The 16153-nt window shown below is 41.0% G+C and overlaps 1 protein-coding gene across 2 annotated transcripts in view; it reads right to left on the bottom strand.

Annotated features, from left to right (window-relative positions):
* MRTFB (myocardin related transcription factor B) overlaps positions 1-15751 on the bottom strand; it is a 197314-nt gene extending 181563 nt beyond the window's left edge. For both annotated transcript variants that reach the window (XM_028117628.2, XM_028117629.2), the window contains exons 1-2: positions 15736-15751; positions 5131-5195 (exon numbers count right to left, since the gene is read on the bottom strand). The gene's annotated coding sequence lies outside the window, so the exon portion shown is untranslated. The remainder of the gene's footprint in view (positions 1-5130; positions 5196-15735) is intronic.
* Positions 15752-16153: the final 402 nt, after the last annotated feature.

The following is a 16153-nucleotide window of genomic DNA, read 5'->3' as shown; positions in this document are numbered from 1 at the left end:
AACATCCCACAGAAGGTCTGTTTGTACTTGGCCGTCATGAACCTTTCATCTCCGAGCACTGCTAAATTAAACAAGCCTATGTTGTATTGAACACAGTGAGCCAGACACCCTGGCAGGCTCCTCACTTCATCAGTGGGTGCTGAAGAACATTAGAAATAAAGAAGATGGTGAGAATGACAGGGATGGTGGTGATAAAGTAGCTTCCACTTCACTCAGTGGAACATTTCAAGTATCTACAATAATGAAACATTGTAACAACTCCGAGACCCCTTTCTCTGCTGGTGTTTGTAAGAAGAGAGCACAGACTTTGGAGCCCGAGAGATATGAATTCAAGTCACTGCTTAGTTTGGTTTTTAACATACTAGCTGAGCACCCAAGGACAACTTTCCTAACTAAGGCATTTCATGCTCTCAAACTGGGTGATTACATCTATCCTCTAAGTTTATAAGGACAAAATGAGGGAATGCCAACTGCTCAAGATGCAAATCGCCACCACTCTCAACGCTTCACAGCAAATGCTCATTTTAGAGCTTATATCATAGTATAAGTAATTGACATCAGCCATCCTTTTTCTACCCCGAGGACATCTAAACAACCAAAAGATCCTATGAAGATTTCATATTAAATAAACTGTCCCCTTCCATAGAACTGAAAGTAAGAAAGCCATCAATAAAGTCTGTTTTAAATGTATTAAATCAGGGCATGACACAAAGCATTCATTCACCTAAAAGGTATTTAAAAGTACTGAACTGAGAGAGACGCACCAAGAGAAACACTTACTATTAGAAAGAAATGCCTATTTTTCAGTGCAATAATTGGTAACCTTTCCGGGAAGATTGATGCCATCTGATTATAATTCCCAAGTGTCAGTAATCAGTTCTTAAGGTAAAAGAAAAAGGAAGTGGGATGGTTTCGAGCACTCCAGAAAAGATGTGGGAGGATATCCTTTCCCACTGACAGCAATTAATGTTTGAATGATGGCTGCTAGAACATTCAGACTGAAAAACTTTGTCACATTAGAATAGACTGAAATCTATTTAAAACAAAACTTACTAGGTTTAACATACACAAACACAACCCTCCCCATGACCTGGGTCTCTTCTCCGAACAAACCAAACGGGCACAAAGGCCAAGTTTGCATGGAACTCTCATATTTGTCATCACACTGCTATGATGTGATTAGCCATGCTCCCATGTTGGAAGTCTATTTAAAGAGGGTATCTGGACACTGCAGTAATAGACAAGAGTCAGACTCCCTCTGCCCAGCTCCATATTTCTATCACACCCCCCATGACGCAAAGCTTCCAGGGTCAGCAAGGAAGGAAATTTCTCAAGGAGGATGGAACGGTCAGAAGCTGGAGATTTCCCTAGGGAGTTTCTCTAAGCCCTGTGCTCACTTTGGAACTTGAGGCCCAAAGCCACTGCTCTCCACCCCTCTTCACCTCACAGGGGTAATAATAATGCCTTTGTGAGGGATCAACCCAGGTATGCACACTGCAGAAGTCAGCCTGGGATGCTTCCTGGGGATCTATGCTGCATATAGGCACTTAAAAATGTCTTTCCACTCCTCCTGCAGTTCCATACTCTCACCCTGATCATGAAACCATTTCATCTGAGTATTCTACCACCACAAATTCTGGATATGAAGACAGCTTTTCTTCTTTCCAACTTTCCAATCAAATAACCACTTATACTGCCAGTCTAAACTTTAAGCTTTATGCCTAAAATAGGAAGAAATCGTTACAAATGCACAAAATCCAACCCATACATAAGAATGTCTTAAAATCTGTTTAAATACAGTATAACAATTTTTACAAATGCAGCTAAGAGGGGAAATAAAGGATAAAGTCTTAATTAAGACTATGGTTTAACTACTACTAGTAATTCCTCACTTTTCAGGAGTATTTTCAGAAATAGGGTTTTAAAGCATGCGATTAAAGAAATTAACTCAACAGTGAAATGAAAGCTACCATATAAGCAAATTCCTATACTACCACAGAAAAGAGTTTCAAGAACCCAGAACTTCGGTTATTTTAGAAAACAAATACAAGGTTATACCATTAGCCACAAAATATCCAAGGGAAAAGTCCAGGAAATCTCATTAATTTAGACCCCACTAATGAAGACTCAGTAGTTTCCTTTTAGGTCTGCCTAGATTTAACTTTTGGACTATTTATTTAGTAAGGGGTTGCTAAGGAAATTAAAGGACAAATAAAAATTGCTAGGGGATTATTTAATCAATTTAAAATTTTTTACATGCAAATAACCACTGCTAAAATACTAATTAAAATCTAGCTCATGCGTTCTTTAGAATCCCATATCCCAGTGGAAACAAAACGTATGAAACAAAAGTCTACAACAGCTTAAATCTATTAAGTGCTTGCTCCACGCGCTCTGTTTATTTTGGCTACAAAAACTGGTTTAGGAGTCAGAAAAGCTTAGAAGGCAGGATACTGGACAAAGATTTATACATTCTTCTCAATGGCTGGCAATCTATTTCTCCACTTCTATTTTTAATAAATGCTGAACCACACAATTAAAATATAACTCAATTTCTTTCCACTATAATTTAAAATCTGGGGTATTTACTTTATTCTTGTCTTCAAATAACATAACTGAAAAATATTCCCAGGTCTATAATAACCAAATATCCTAGGATTCTTGAATTAACATCTGGTATCTTACCTAGATACTTACTTTGCCCTTAACAGCAACAATAAAAAACAAAGAAAGCAGATTTAAAACACAGCAGTATATGTGATTCTGAAAATAAAGGGGATATAGTCTAAATCAATAATCCAAATAAAGCATCACAAAACGTTACTCTAGCAAGTGTCACTACAATTATGTATGTCTAGATTTAGGGGCATTTAAAAGTCACAGATACTAGTTTTCTTCTCCAAGAAATTAAATTTCTTAATTAAAATTTAAGGCACGTCTCACTTACATCTGAGTTCTAACTCAACAATACCAATATACACCAATCATTAATTCCTTCAAAACAATTTGAGTGTCTGTCACGTACATGCCAGGTGTCACACCAGTTGCTGGATGGAAGCTGGTCGATAAAACATACTTGGTCCCAGCCTCAACAATGTGAACTTGGAATGAAAAGACAAGCACCCACATGAAACACAATCTATATCATAAGAAGATGCATTTCATATACAGCAAAAAAAGATGAATTTTAGTTGACTTTTTATTAAGTTAAAGAACAAACACTAGGACAATGACACAGTTGGTGTCTGTTTCATGGGAGACCTTAAGTAACTCTTAGTCGATTGAAATAAAATCTAAAACAAACATAAATGAGTTCACATTCGTATCAGAAATTGGTAAAATACTCTGGACAGATGGGATTTGACATCGATATTCATAGGTTTACATTTAAATACATATTCACATAATTGACAAACTCAACAAGTATTTCATTGTCACCTGAGTTTGTGAATCCCATTCTCTATGTTATTCTGAAATTGGGATCCATGCTCAAAAGACCTTAAGTCATTTTTTAAAGCTTTTTCAAGCTCCACTATAAATGAATAAAAAACAAGAGTACTGCTCCCCACAGAGGAAAACCTTTGGTATCCAAAACAGTTAGTTAGTTGCCAATAATTTAAAAATATTTATAATGAGGTAATCAGGGCAACAGGACTAAAAACAAAGGACTCAACATATTTCAACATTTTCATCATATTAAAAGCCCAAGAGTGTCTCACTTAGACATGAGAATCATGTTAAAATCTTATGTTTAATGTTATGTAGGTTATGTTCTCAGTAAGAAAATTCTTCATGTAAGTAAGAATATCAAATGAAAGGGGTCTTTGAAAACATAAAAGGCTTATTTCAATCAAAAACGTTGCTATCTCAAAGATACCATTTTTTTTCTCCTATTGGATGGGCAAAGATTAAAGATTAACAAAACGCAGTGTGGGCAGGGTATGGAAAACAAGACTGTCACTGACTTGGGGGTGGTGGTGGTGATAAACTGGTAGTCTTTACAGAGGGCAGTTTACCATATGTATCAACATTTATTTTTTTTTTTAAAGATTTTATTTATTTATTTGAGAGAGAGAGAGAGAGAGAATGAGAGATAGAGAGCACAAGAGGGAAGAGGGTCAGAGGGAGAAGCAGACTCCCCACTGAGCGGGAAGCCCGATGTGGGACTCGATCCCGGGACTCCAGGATCATGACCTGAGCCGAAGGCAGTCGCTTAACCAACTGAGCCACCCAGGCGCCCTGTATCAACATTTAAAATGTGCATCATCTTTGACTCTGCAGTCAATACTTCCAGGAAGATAAAGGAACAAGTATACAATGGTGTGAGTACAGGGTTAATCAACACGCCACTATCCACTAGAAACAATCTAAGTGGTCATCAAAGGAATGATTAAACAAACCACGGTGCCTCCAAACAATGAAATATACGAGAGTCAGTAAAATCATCATGTACAGTTTACACATGCCTTTTACAATTCATGTGTAAAGATATACAATATACACTGTTGCGTTAAGACTACCATATGTAGTGTAAACCAATATAATATATTTAATAATTTGTATATGAACACTCCTATACCCATAGAAGTATATTCACCAAAATATAAATGGCAGTCATTTCTGTGTGACAGGAGTTAGGTGTTTACTTGTGTATGTTGTTTTATACTGATGGAAGATTTTTCTATTATAATAAGAAAATACAACATATCTCATTTAAGGAAAGAAGTGCTGCTATCTCACCAAACGTGCCTTCAAATCCCTTCAGTTCCCTGTTTTAAAAACAAAGTTTTCACTGAATGTTGTAAGTATACAGAACCACCAAGCAGCTTATGGGTTTCCACCTGCTGGATCTCCTTAGTACCAAACTTTAAGACAATGAAGTCATGGGAATTTAAAGATTAGATTCAAAGAAGTAAAGAAAGCCAAATAACCTTGTTCAAACAACCCATGTTCCTGGCATCCACCTTAAGAACCCCAGGTTCCATGAACTTAAAATACTCCTAGAACAATCTCCCTCTTACATCTTAAGAAAGCAGGCTGCGGAGAAGAATTTTCACAACAGTGGAGGGTGGGGAGAGGTTTCTTAAAAAAAAAAAAAAAAAAAAAAAAATTAAATGATAAAAAACTTACCTCAGTAAAAATATTTAATTATCTTCCTGTCTTACATTCTCTTTCTTAGCACCTTTACTGTGAGCCTGGAGGGGGGGGAAAAGTAAAAATTACTTTTTACTGAATACCTACTAGATGCCTGGTGGGGATGGTCACAGAAAGCCTCCTGGAGAGCAGGAAGTCCAAGATAAATTGGAAAGAACAAAACAGAAGTTACTAAGAAGGGATGGTTGGGACGGAAATAGGGAAGTTGCAAGTGTAATCAAATAACTTCCTAAATTGTTCAAGAACCTGTAAATGACACATTCAACAAACAAGTCTAAAGCACCATAACAGGTTAAGAGTTGGGTTGCTAGGGCACCTGGGTGGCTCAGTTGGTTAAGCAACTGCCTTCAGCTCAGGTCATGATCCTGGGGTCCCGGGATCGAGTACCGCATTGGGCTCCCTGCTCATCAGGGAGTCTGCTTCCCCCTCTGACCTCCCCTCTCTATGCTCTCTCTCTCTCTCTCTCTCAAATAAATAAATAAATAAAATCTTAAAAAAAAAAGGGTTGGGTTGCTAGACTCAGAACATCTGCATTTGAATCTCAGCTCTAGCATTTCCTAGCATGTGTAGTCTTCAGCAAGTTCCTCAACCTTGTTGTGCCTTGATTTCCCCATATGTCCAATAATAGTACCCAATTCATACGATTGCTGAGGATTGTATGAGCTAATCCACATCAGGGACTGTAAAACAGCTCCTGGAACATAATAAATGTTAATTTTTATTTTTATTAATAATGCCCTTACATAATTAAGTCTATTTACCTCTCACCACCACCATTATTGTTATCATTGTTGTTATTGCAAAATGACATAATCGTCATCCTCAAGGGGCTTACAGTATACTGGATGAGATAAGAGTTACCAGATACATAACATAAGGCTAAAGAAAGATCAAAGTCAATTATTTGTTAATTGTCAAATATTAATAACAAATACCGGAGTGTCTATCCTTTGCCAGGTCTTCTGCTGGGCATTTTTTTTAAGATCTTATTTATTTATTTGAGAGCGAGACAGTGAGCTAGAGAGCACAAGCAGGGGGAGCAGCGGAGGGAGAGGGAGAAGCAGGCTCCCTGCTGAGCAAGGAGCCCAGTGCGGGGGCTCGATCCCAGGACCCCAAGATCATGACCTGAGCTGAAGGCAGATGCCTAACTGAGCCAACTAGGCACCCCTCCTGGGCATTTTTGATGGACGGACAGATACGGTTTCTCTCCTCGGTTTCCAGTCTATCAAGACCCATGCAGGCGCCTGGGTGGCTCAGTTGGTTAGGCAACTGCCTTCGGCTCGGGTCATGATCCTGGAGTCCCGGGATCGAGTCCCGCATAAGGCTCCCTGCTCGTCGGGGAGTCTGCTTCTCCCTCTGACCCTCCCCTCTTCTCATTCTCTCTCATTCTCTATCTCAAATAAGTGAATAAAATCTTTAAAGAAAAAAAAAAGACCCATGCTACAGGGCATACGAGCTGCACAAGGAGACAGATAATTTTCCTCAGTGGGTGCAGGGCACTATGTATCCGAATGGGCAGAATGAGGTAGCAGAACATTCTGGGTGGAAGGGACAGCGTTATAGGAAAACACAGGGCCTCTGGGGAATGCTAAGCAGCCTTGTTGTCAGGGTGCATCTGACTGAGCAATGAGTAGTGAGGCCAAAAAGCAGGAGGGGCCTCAAGTGCCCCATTGAGTTTGCTCCCTGATCTCAAGCACACTGATTACCCTGCTAAAATGGAATCACAGCTTACTTTTAACTTCAAGTCTAATACCTTACTGTTTCTCTTCATGGTTTCTTTTTTCCTCTTTCAAAAGTGACAGGGGTAAGAGGAGGAAAAAGAAAAAAACCCAGCAGCCTCAACCCACATTGACGCTGGTGGCAGAAGCAGCACTAAGTGATGAGTTTCATATGTTCTTTTTTAATTCCTCCAGCATTCTGATATGGAGAGAATCGTTCCTTTCACAGACGAGAGAACTGAGGCTCAGAGAAGTCAAACGGGATGTCCGAAGACCACAGAACTAATAAATGCAGACACATTTAAACTGCAAGTTTGACTCCCAAAGCTTTCTTTCTCTTAGGCAAAAATATATAAGGGATTTTGCAGAATTTAAAGTCTGTTAAAAATGACTTATAAATTCAAGGTCTGTCGATTTCTGTGCTTACACAGAAAAACAGCCTTCATACACACAGTCAAAACCACTTAGAGAAGATAAAGAGATCTCACAAAAGCACCAAAAAAGATAAACTACATACAAAAAATTTTAACAAAAAATTGGCAAAACCTATATAAGACAAACTTTGAAATGCTCCAAAAGGATTCAAGAGTAGAATCAAACCAATGAAAAAATACACAATGTTCTTGGATAGGAAAATATCAGAAAGACAGCAATTCTCTCTGTAAAATTAGTTTATAATTTTCACATGATCTCAATTTTTTAAGTGTTTTCTTTTCTGGAACTAGACAAAATGATTATAAATTCACATGGAAAAATAAATAAGGAAAAATTGCCAGGAAAATGAAGGGCAACAGGGGAAACTAAAACATTTTGTAAAACCAATACCGTGTACTGGTGTATGAATAGAAAGACTAATGGAATAGAATAGGAAGTCCAGAGATATGCTCCAATACACCTGGAAGTTCCGAATACAATCAAGATGTATTGTATTCTGAAACAAATGGTAGCAATAACTGGCAGCTACATAGAAAAAGATAAGGTTCAATCTATATACTATCCTCAAACACCAGAATAAATCCCAAATATATCGAAGATGGAAGTGTAAAAATGAAACCACAAAAGTACTTAAGGAAAACAGGAACAAATTTCATATTCCTGGAGGCCTTTCTGTGACTCAAAATCCAGACACATAAAAGATTAATATTAACTACCTAAAATTTAAAGAAAAATCTTTGAAGCTTTCTCTAGACCAAAATACAATTAAAAAACAAGTAACAAACTGGGGAAATTGCAACTCACGTCCTAAAGGGTTAATCTAATTTATACATTCCTAGAAATTGATAAGAAAAAAGCAATCCAAACGAAAAATTACAAAGGGTATGAACAGATAGTTCATAGAAACAGAAATCACCTTTAAGCATATGAAAAGATGCTCAGCCTCATTCATATCAAACTAATGCACATTAAAACTGCATAGTTATCATTTTCACTATTAGAATAATATAAATCTAAAGGTTGGAAAACACTGTTGGAGAGGCTATGGAGAAACAGGTACCCTGATGCATTACTTACAGGAGTTCACAACCCTGAAGAAGGGCAGAATTTAACAAAATTATAAATGCATTGCTCAATGACCCAGCAATCCCACTTGTGGAAAGATATCCCACAGATACATTTCAATATACGAAATGAGATGTGTACATGTGTATTTACCAGGACATTGTCTGTGATTGTTAAGGGACTGGAAAAAATTCAAATACGCATCAATGGGGGCTAGTTCAATACACTATGGCATGGGTATACAGTGGAATATTCTGAAGCTGTTAACTAGTGTTTTCTATACACTAATATGGAAAGATCCCAAAGGTATATTAACCAAACAAAAAGCAAGGGACAGAATAATTTATGTGGTGTGCTATATTTTATATACAAAGAAGAACAGGTATTGGCTCATGTCTACACAAAGGAACATCTATAAGGAAACAAATAGGGATGCCCAGGTGGTTCAGTCAGTCAAACGTCTGCCTTCGGCTCAGGTCATGATTCCAGGATCCTGGGACTGACCCTGCATTGGGCTCCCTGCTCAGGCAGGAGCCTGCTTTTCCCTCCCCTGCTCCCCCTGCTTGTGTGGGTGTGTGTGCTCTCTCTCTCTGGCAAATAAATAAATTAAATTAAAAAAAAGGAAACAATTAAAGAGGATATTTATGGGGATGGGGACAGGTTAGACCACAACAGAGTTGGAAATTAAATTCCTCAAAATAAGCTGTTTTAATTTTTGAACATTAATATTCTACCTATACAAAATTAATTTTAAAGTGTTAAAAGTGTAACTCACAGAAAGAAGAGAACTACTCATAAGCCAGAGTCAAAATCCAACGAGCTCAATGCACATTGATTGGAAGAACAAATATTGTGAAAATGTCTATGCTACCTAGACCAATCTACACATTTAATGCAATCCCTATCAAAATACCATCAACTTTCTTCAAAGAAATGGAACAAATACTCCTAAAATTTGAATGGAACCAGAAAAGACCCCAAATAGCCAGAGGAATGTTGAAAAAGAAAAGCAAAGCTGGTGGCATCACAATTCCGGACTTCAAGCTCTATTACAAAGCTGTCACCATCAAGACAGTATGGTACTGGCACAAAAACAGACACATAGATCAGTGGAACAGAATAGAGAGCCCAGAAATGGACCCTCAATGGTCAACTAATCTTCAACAAAGCAGGAAAGAATGTCCAATGGAAAAAAAGACAGTCTCTTCAACAAATGGTGTTGGGAAAATTGGACAGCCACATGCAGAAGAATGAAACTGGACCATTCTCTTACAACACACACAAAAATAGACTCAAAATGGATGGAAGAACTCAATGTGAGACAGGAATCCATCAAAACCCTCGAGGAGAACAGAGGCAGCAATCTCTTTGAACTCAGCCACAACTTCTTCCTTAGAAACATCGCCAAAGGCAAAGGAAGCAAGGGCAAAAATGAACCACTGGAACTCCATCAAGATAAAAAGCTTTTGCACAGCAAAGGAAACAGTCCACAAAACCAAAAGACACCTAACAGAATGGGAGAAGATACTTGCAAATGACATATCAGATAAAGGGCTAGTATCCAAAATCTATAAAGAACTTAGCAAACTCAACACCCAAAGAACAAACAATACAATCAAGAAATGGGCAGAAGACATGAACAGACATTTCTCCAAAGACGACATCCAAATGGCCAACAGACACATGAAAAAGTGCTCAACATCGCTCGGCATCAGGGAAATCCAAATCAAAACCTCAATGAGATACCACCTCGCACCCCAGTCAGAATGGCTAAAATTAACAAGTCAGGAAACGACAGATGTTGGCGGGGATGCAGAGAAAGGGGAACCCTCCTACACTGTTGGTGGGAATGCAAGCTGGTGCAGCCACTCTGGAAAACAGCATGGAGGTTCCTCAAACGGTTGAAAATAGAGCTACCCTATGACCCAGCAATTGCACTACTGGGTATTTACCCCGAAGATACAAATGTAGTGATCCGAAGGGGCACGTGCACCCCAATGTTTATAGCAGCAATGTCCACAGTAGCCAAGCTATGGAAAGAGCCTAGGTGTCCATCAACAGATGAATGGATAAAGAAGATGTGATATATGTGTGTGTGTGTGTGTGTGTGTGTGTGTGTGTGTGTGTGTGTGTAATGGATTATGCAGCCATCAAAAAAAAAAGAAATCTTGCCATTTGCAACAATGTGGATGGAACTAGAGGGTATTATGCTAAGCAAAATAAGTCAGTCAGAGAAAGAGAAGTATCATACGATCTCACTGATATGAGGAATTTGAGAAACAAGACAGAGGATCATAGGGGAAGGGAGGGAAAAATGAAACAAGATGAAACTGGAGGGGGAGACAAATCATAAGAGACTCTTAATCTTGGGAAACAAACTGAGGGTTGCTGGAGTGGAGGGGGGTAGGAGGGATGGGGTGGCTGGGTGATGGACATTGGGGAGGGTATGTGCCATGGTGAGTGCTGTGAATTGTGTAAGACTGTTGAATCACAGACCTGTACCCCTGAAACAAATAATACATCATGTTAATAAAAAAAACCCAGTGAGCATTAAAAGAGAATTTTCTCTGAAATTAGATATTGACAAGCAATTTATTTTTTAAAGATTTATTTATTTGAGAGAGAGAGGGAGAGAGCGCACACATGCGTGAGCAGTGGGGAGGGGCAGAGGGAGAGGGACAGAAAGAATCTCAAGCATACTCCCGGTTGAGTGCAGAGTCCGTCACGGGGCTCAATCCCACAACCCTGAGATCATGATCTGAGCCAAAATCAAGAGTCAAACGCTTCACCGACTGAGCCACCCAGGCACCCCAACAAGCACTTCTAGTGTGGCCATCTCTAAAAATGATAAAAGACGATATACTCTTCTTCTTCAACCAATCTGAAGCATATGATTGTAATAATCTATAAAAAGAGCTAAAGGGGTGAGGAATTATGAAAGAGAACAGGAAGGGGCCCCTAGACCAGCAGCATCAGCATCACCTGAGAACCTGGTGAAAACACAAATTCTTAGGCCCCAGCCCAGACCAAAAACTCTGGAAATAATGGAGGGAACAATTCCCATAATGCACACTCAAGTTTGAGAGCCAATGATCCAGTCCAGTGCCTACCACACATTCATGTGCATCCCCTGGAACAGGACTCTGTAAAAATGAAGATCCTAGTTCAGTAGGTCTGGGGTGGGCCCCAGAGTCTGTATTTCAAACAAGCCTCAGGATGCTGTGCTGTGCTGCTGGCTTGGGGAACCACACTTTGAGAAGAAAAGCTGAAGTCCACCTGGGGGGAGAAGGTATGCACACCGTCTTCATGTGGCTGAGTTTCCTATGGAAACTGCCCTCGATATCAGATGGAAAAAGTCCTTACACAGGTTTTCTGGTAAGAGATACCATGTAACCTCTCATATAAAAGCCATACTTGGGGCGCCTGGGTGGCTCAGTGAAGCCTCCAACTCTGAATTTCAGCTCTGGTCACGATCTCAGGGTGCTGGGATCAAACCCTGAGTTGGGCTCCGTGTTCGGCATGGAGTCAGCTTGAGATTCTCTCTCTCGCTCTCCCTCTGCCCCTCCCCTCCATTGTGCATGCGCTCGCCCTCTCTCAAATAAATCTTAAAAAAAAAAAAGCTGTACTTAACATGTACTAAATATATTTTCAAAAGTATTTCTTTCTTTTCTTCTTTTTTAAGATTTCAAGTAATCTCTACACCCAATGTGGGGCTCAAACTCATGACTCCAAGATCAAGAGTCACATGTTCTACCAGGCAGAGCCCTCAAAAATATTTCCTATTAAGACAACAGTAACAGCTACAAATTGTTGAAACCCAATTTAAGGATGTCCCATTTGAGAAAACTTTCAATTATGAGTGGACTTATGAGCATTTCAAAATGAAAAAAAAAAAAAAACCCACAAAAGACCCCCCATATTCCTACTTCTGTCAGGTTATACTGTCTGATGAACTTTACCTCAAATTCATTAGCCACACCACCTGCTCTCCATGAAAAAGCACATTTCTTTCTTTCTAAAAAATTGTTCTTATATTTACAAACACTGATGTTTCATTTGCTTTACATGGCGGGGGGAGGTATGTTTTCTTATAAGGAGTCTTACAAGTAAAGAATTCTAGTCTAGGTGGAAGTATCTAGAAATGTTGTGTACCTTTATTTTGCAAGTCACGCTTTGGATAAATTTTTTCCTGTTAAATATTAATCAATGTGCTGAAATTTCTACATATTCCCTATTTCACTGAATGTAAGACACCATCAATTCTCAGACACACTATTATTTCATGTACTGCTAAGAAAAGTTACCAATTAAAACAGGACATGTCAATTTTAAGATAGCATTCCATTTTGGATATGCATCTTAAAAATAATGAAATAGCTTAATTATAAAGCTCAAAGATATGTACATAGTAAGTTACTCCTTTTCATCTAAAAAGGCATGGATTTTTGCTCATTTAACAATGTATCCCCACACCTGAAAACTGGAAGTCTCAGTATCTCTGCAATTCATATTGTTTCATTTTTGTACAAATATATATATGGGTTTTTTTTAGTGATTTAAAAAAAAAGTAGTGAAGAAAAAAAGGAAGAGTGCCCTGCAACATGATAATGCTTGCTCAAAGTAATAAAAGTTAATTACTCTCAATGTGGATAATTTTCCAACCTGAAAGTATTCACTGTATCTCTAGTCAATTTAAAATACCTTATAGTTCTATTTTGACAAGAGTTTTTACTTGTTTGTTTCTAAAGCACCTTTCAAAAGTAACAAGCAATGAACAATAAACATCTCACAGCCTCTTATTCATTCAACAAAAAAATAAATTTCCTTTGCAGACTTAACAAGCATTGAAGGGATGTACAGTGTTACACTATGTATTAGTCTGAGGTGAACTTTCTGACTCAGCATTTTTGTCCTGGAGGCAAGATGAACAGTTTCAAAAGAAAAGACAATTTCTAACAAACCACACGGGGACGACTGAGGACCTATGTGATTACAGGACATTTCAATTTTCACCTTGTACACATCTACATTTTCTAAATTCTCTAATACGGATACTAGCGAGAAAAAAGGTTATTTAATTTAATAAGTGGTTACACTAATTTGTATTTTAGTTTAATGCAGACCTTTTTAGTTATTCTACACATTTATCACTGTCACATCCCAAGTCCATTCCAACCTCCTACTCCTCACTCATTCAAGTATTTAGTTGTCAGCATTTCAAGCAAGAATCTCAATGAAGCAAATTTTTCAGACAAAGGGACACAGGTACTAACCTCATCTTCCATCTGAGATTCTAGACTAATCAATGAGTGTCATGAGCCAAGAGCCTACCTTTCTGGTATGTCAATTACCTCAGAAAGAATAGGGGAAAATTTTTTTTCCCAACAAAAATTGTCAGTTAAATTCTGCCTCCTTTCCTGTTATAATTGAGTAGAGAATGGATTGCTGTTTAGAGTAGATCTCAGGGGTGCTGGTACTGTCTCCTAAGAGATACGCTTAGATATAAAAGTAACTGGGGGACAACACTGGCATTCAGTGTTTGGGGACCAGGATGCTGGACTTCACATAATGCATGGAACAGTCGCACATAATGAAGATCCATGCTGGTCCTGAGAATTTTTTAAATGTCCAGTCAGATTAATCACTATCAACTGGCATTACTTTAGAACATAATACGGAAAAGTTTTTATAAGGAATTATGGGAAAACCCCAGTAATTTAGGAGAAGGCAGCTAATGTGAGACAAGTTGAGATAAAATACATATGAAATTAGTGGCCATTTCCTCACATCACACATTGTTAACACAACGTCGTAATGCTGTGCATTTCTGAACTAATGAGACATCAACACTGAATCCAAAAATTTCAATCTTTTATTCGTTACCAATGATAAGTGGTAGGAACCCAGTACTGTGCCTCAAGGTAGCAGCATCTCAAAGCTTGTCACACAAAAGGTGCCATACAATGTAGATTGAAAATACAGTCCCCTCCATGGTGGCCTCCATAATATACTATTATTTATGTGTTGACTGAGTCTGTAATTTATGGCATGTTATCCTTATTTCCATCTAAGCTGTTTCTCTCTTTATTATCATAAATAGGTTATCCCAACACTGAGGTGTCAACCCCCTCCATTCCCCTCCCCCTCCATGCCAGGGTCCATCTATATCTTTGCTCATTCCTTTTCTCGTTTGAAAACACTGATAGTCTTACTGCTCCTCAATCTAAACATCTTCATTAGAAGCAGGTGCAAGCACCCAGGACACGATCTCTTCTAGCACAGCAGCAGGCGTGACATGTAAATGATGCGGCAATTCGTGTCATAGATTGTTCTTTTATTTCTCCCTTACGTTTAAATTGGAGCATCATATTGATTTTCAATTACGTGTGTGCATAGGTTACACTGTTGATGAGTTTCATTCCAGGGCAGTAAAGTGGGCTTTACAAAAAGTTTGCTGCAAAGGGGAGGGGCCTTGGTTCTGACAAGGTTGAGCACCACTGCTTCCAAAAAGTGCAGTCATGTGCTTAACGAAAATCAAACTTAAAAGTTTGCTTAAGGCAAGCCCTGGGCTCCAATATTCCACTCGCATTCAGCCTGACAACCCATCTCTGGCGCACACCCGCCGCTCTAAGCCCATTTCTGGTCTTACGCAGGGCCAAACCAGAGTTCTTGTCCATTTGGGGGTCAGGGACCCTTCTGGGAATATGACAGAGTCAAAGACCCTCCCCCCAGGAAACTCATATAGCATGCTGCACCCAATTCCGGGGGGGGGGCTCCCACACACCTTCTGCAGCCCAACTGGGGCCCTAGGAATGGAACTCGAGCCCTAAAACCCTGCGAGTGGGGGTGGGGAGAAGGAAGGGAGGCAAGGACGGGGCGTGGGCGCTAAAGTCAGTGTGCCTGGGTTTGAACCCCCCATTCCACAGCTTCCCGGCAGTGTGACTCCGGGCAGGGCGCTTCACCTCTCTGTGCAGCCCGGGAGCGGCGCAAGTGCCCCGCAGACTGTAAAGGCTCAATAAACCGTGTTGCCGCGGCCAGCGGCACCGCGTCCTGGCGTCAACCCCGCCGCCGAAGGGAACCCGAGGCGTGCCCCGGGGTCGCACCCGAGCGCAGGGACCGGCTGCGAAGGGGACTGGCCCGGGCGGCCCCGCGGCCCCGGCCCGGCCGCCCCGCCCCGCCTCGCCCGCGCGGGTCCCGGGACGGCGCGAACCGGGCGGCTCCGCTGCGGCCGCCGGGCAAACCGGGGCCGCCGCCCAGGGCGCGAGGCTTTCGCCGGGCCCGCTCCCCCCGCCCGGCCCTCCGTCTCTGCCGCTCTCACCCCCTCCTCAGCCCCCAACGGCCGCCACCGCCGGCCGCAGCTCACCTCCCGGGCCGCCGCCGCCGCCGCCGCCGCCGCCGCCACCGCGCGCGATCTCGCGAGACTTCGCTCCCCTCGGCGCTCCCCCCGCCCTCCCCGGGGCGCCGCGCCGCAAGCGTGGACCCCGGCCTGGAGCCGGTACGGCGCGCTCCTCAGAAGCCGCACCCCGCCGCGGGTTCAGGCCAAGCCGTGCTCGCGATCCCGCGTCCGGGTTCCTGCAGCCATTCGGCCCACGTCCGTGACCGCGAAGGGTTAAAAGCCAGGTGCGCGACTGCGGACACCCCTCACCTGGCCGGCCGGGTGCGCATGCGCGTGCCCGGGGCCCTGGACCTGCGAGCCTTTGCAGAGGCTCAGACCGCACTGACAGCGGTAATCCTAGCAGCCGGTCTTGGAGTGCTTACTGGGCTCAGAGTACTGTTGCAAC

This window comes from Eumetopias jubatus, unplaced genomic scaffold, assembly GCF_037043125.1.
Source record: "Eumetopias jubatus isolate StellerSeaLion01/CBP00866 unplaced genomic scaffold, mEumJub1_p1.0 scaffold_12, whole genome shotgun sequence".
Lineage (NCBI taxonomy): Eukaryota > Metazoa > Chordata > Mammalia > Carnivora > Otariidae > Eumetopias > Eumetopias jubatus.
The sequence above is the reverse complement of the archived record's forward strand: the minus strand, read 5'-3'. Positions and strand labels throughout refer to the sequence as shown.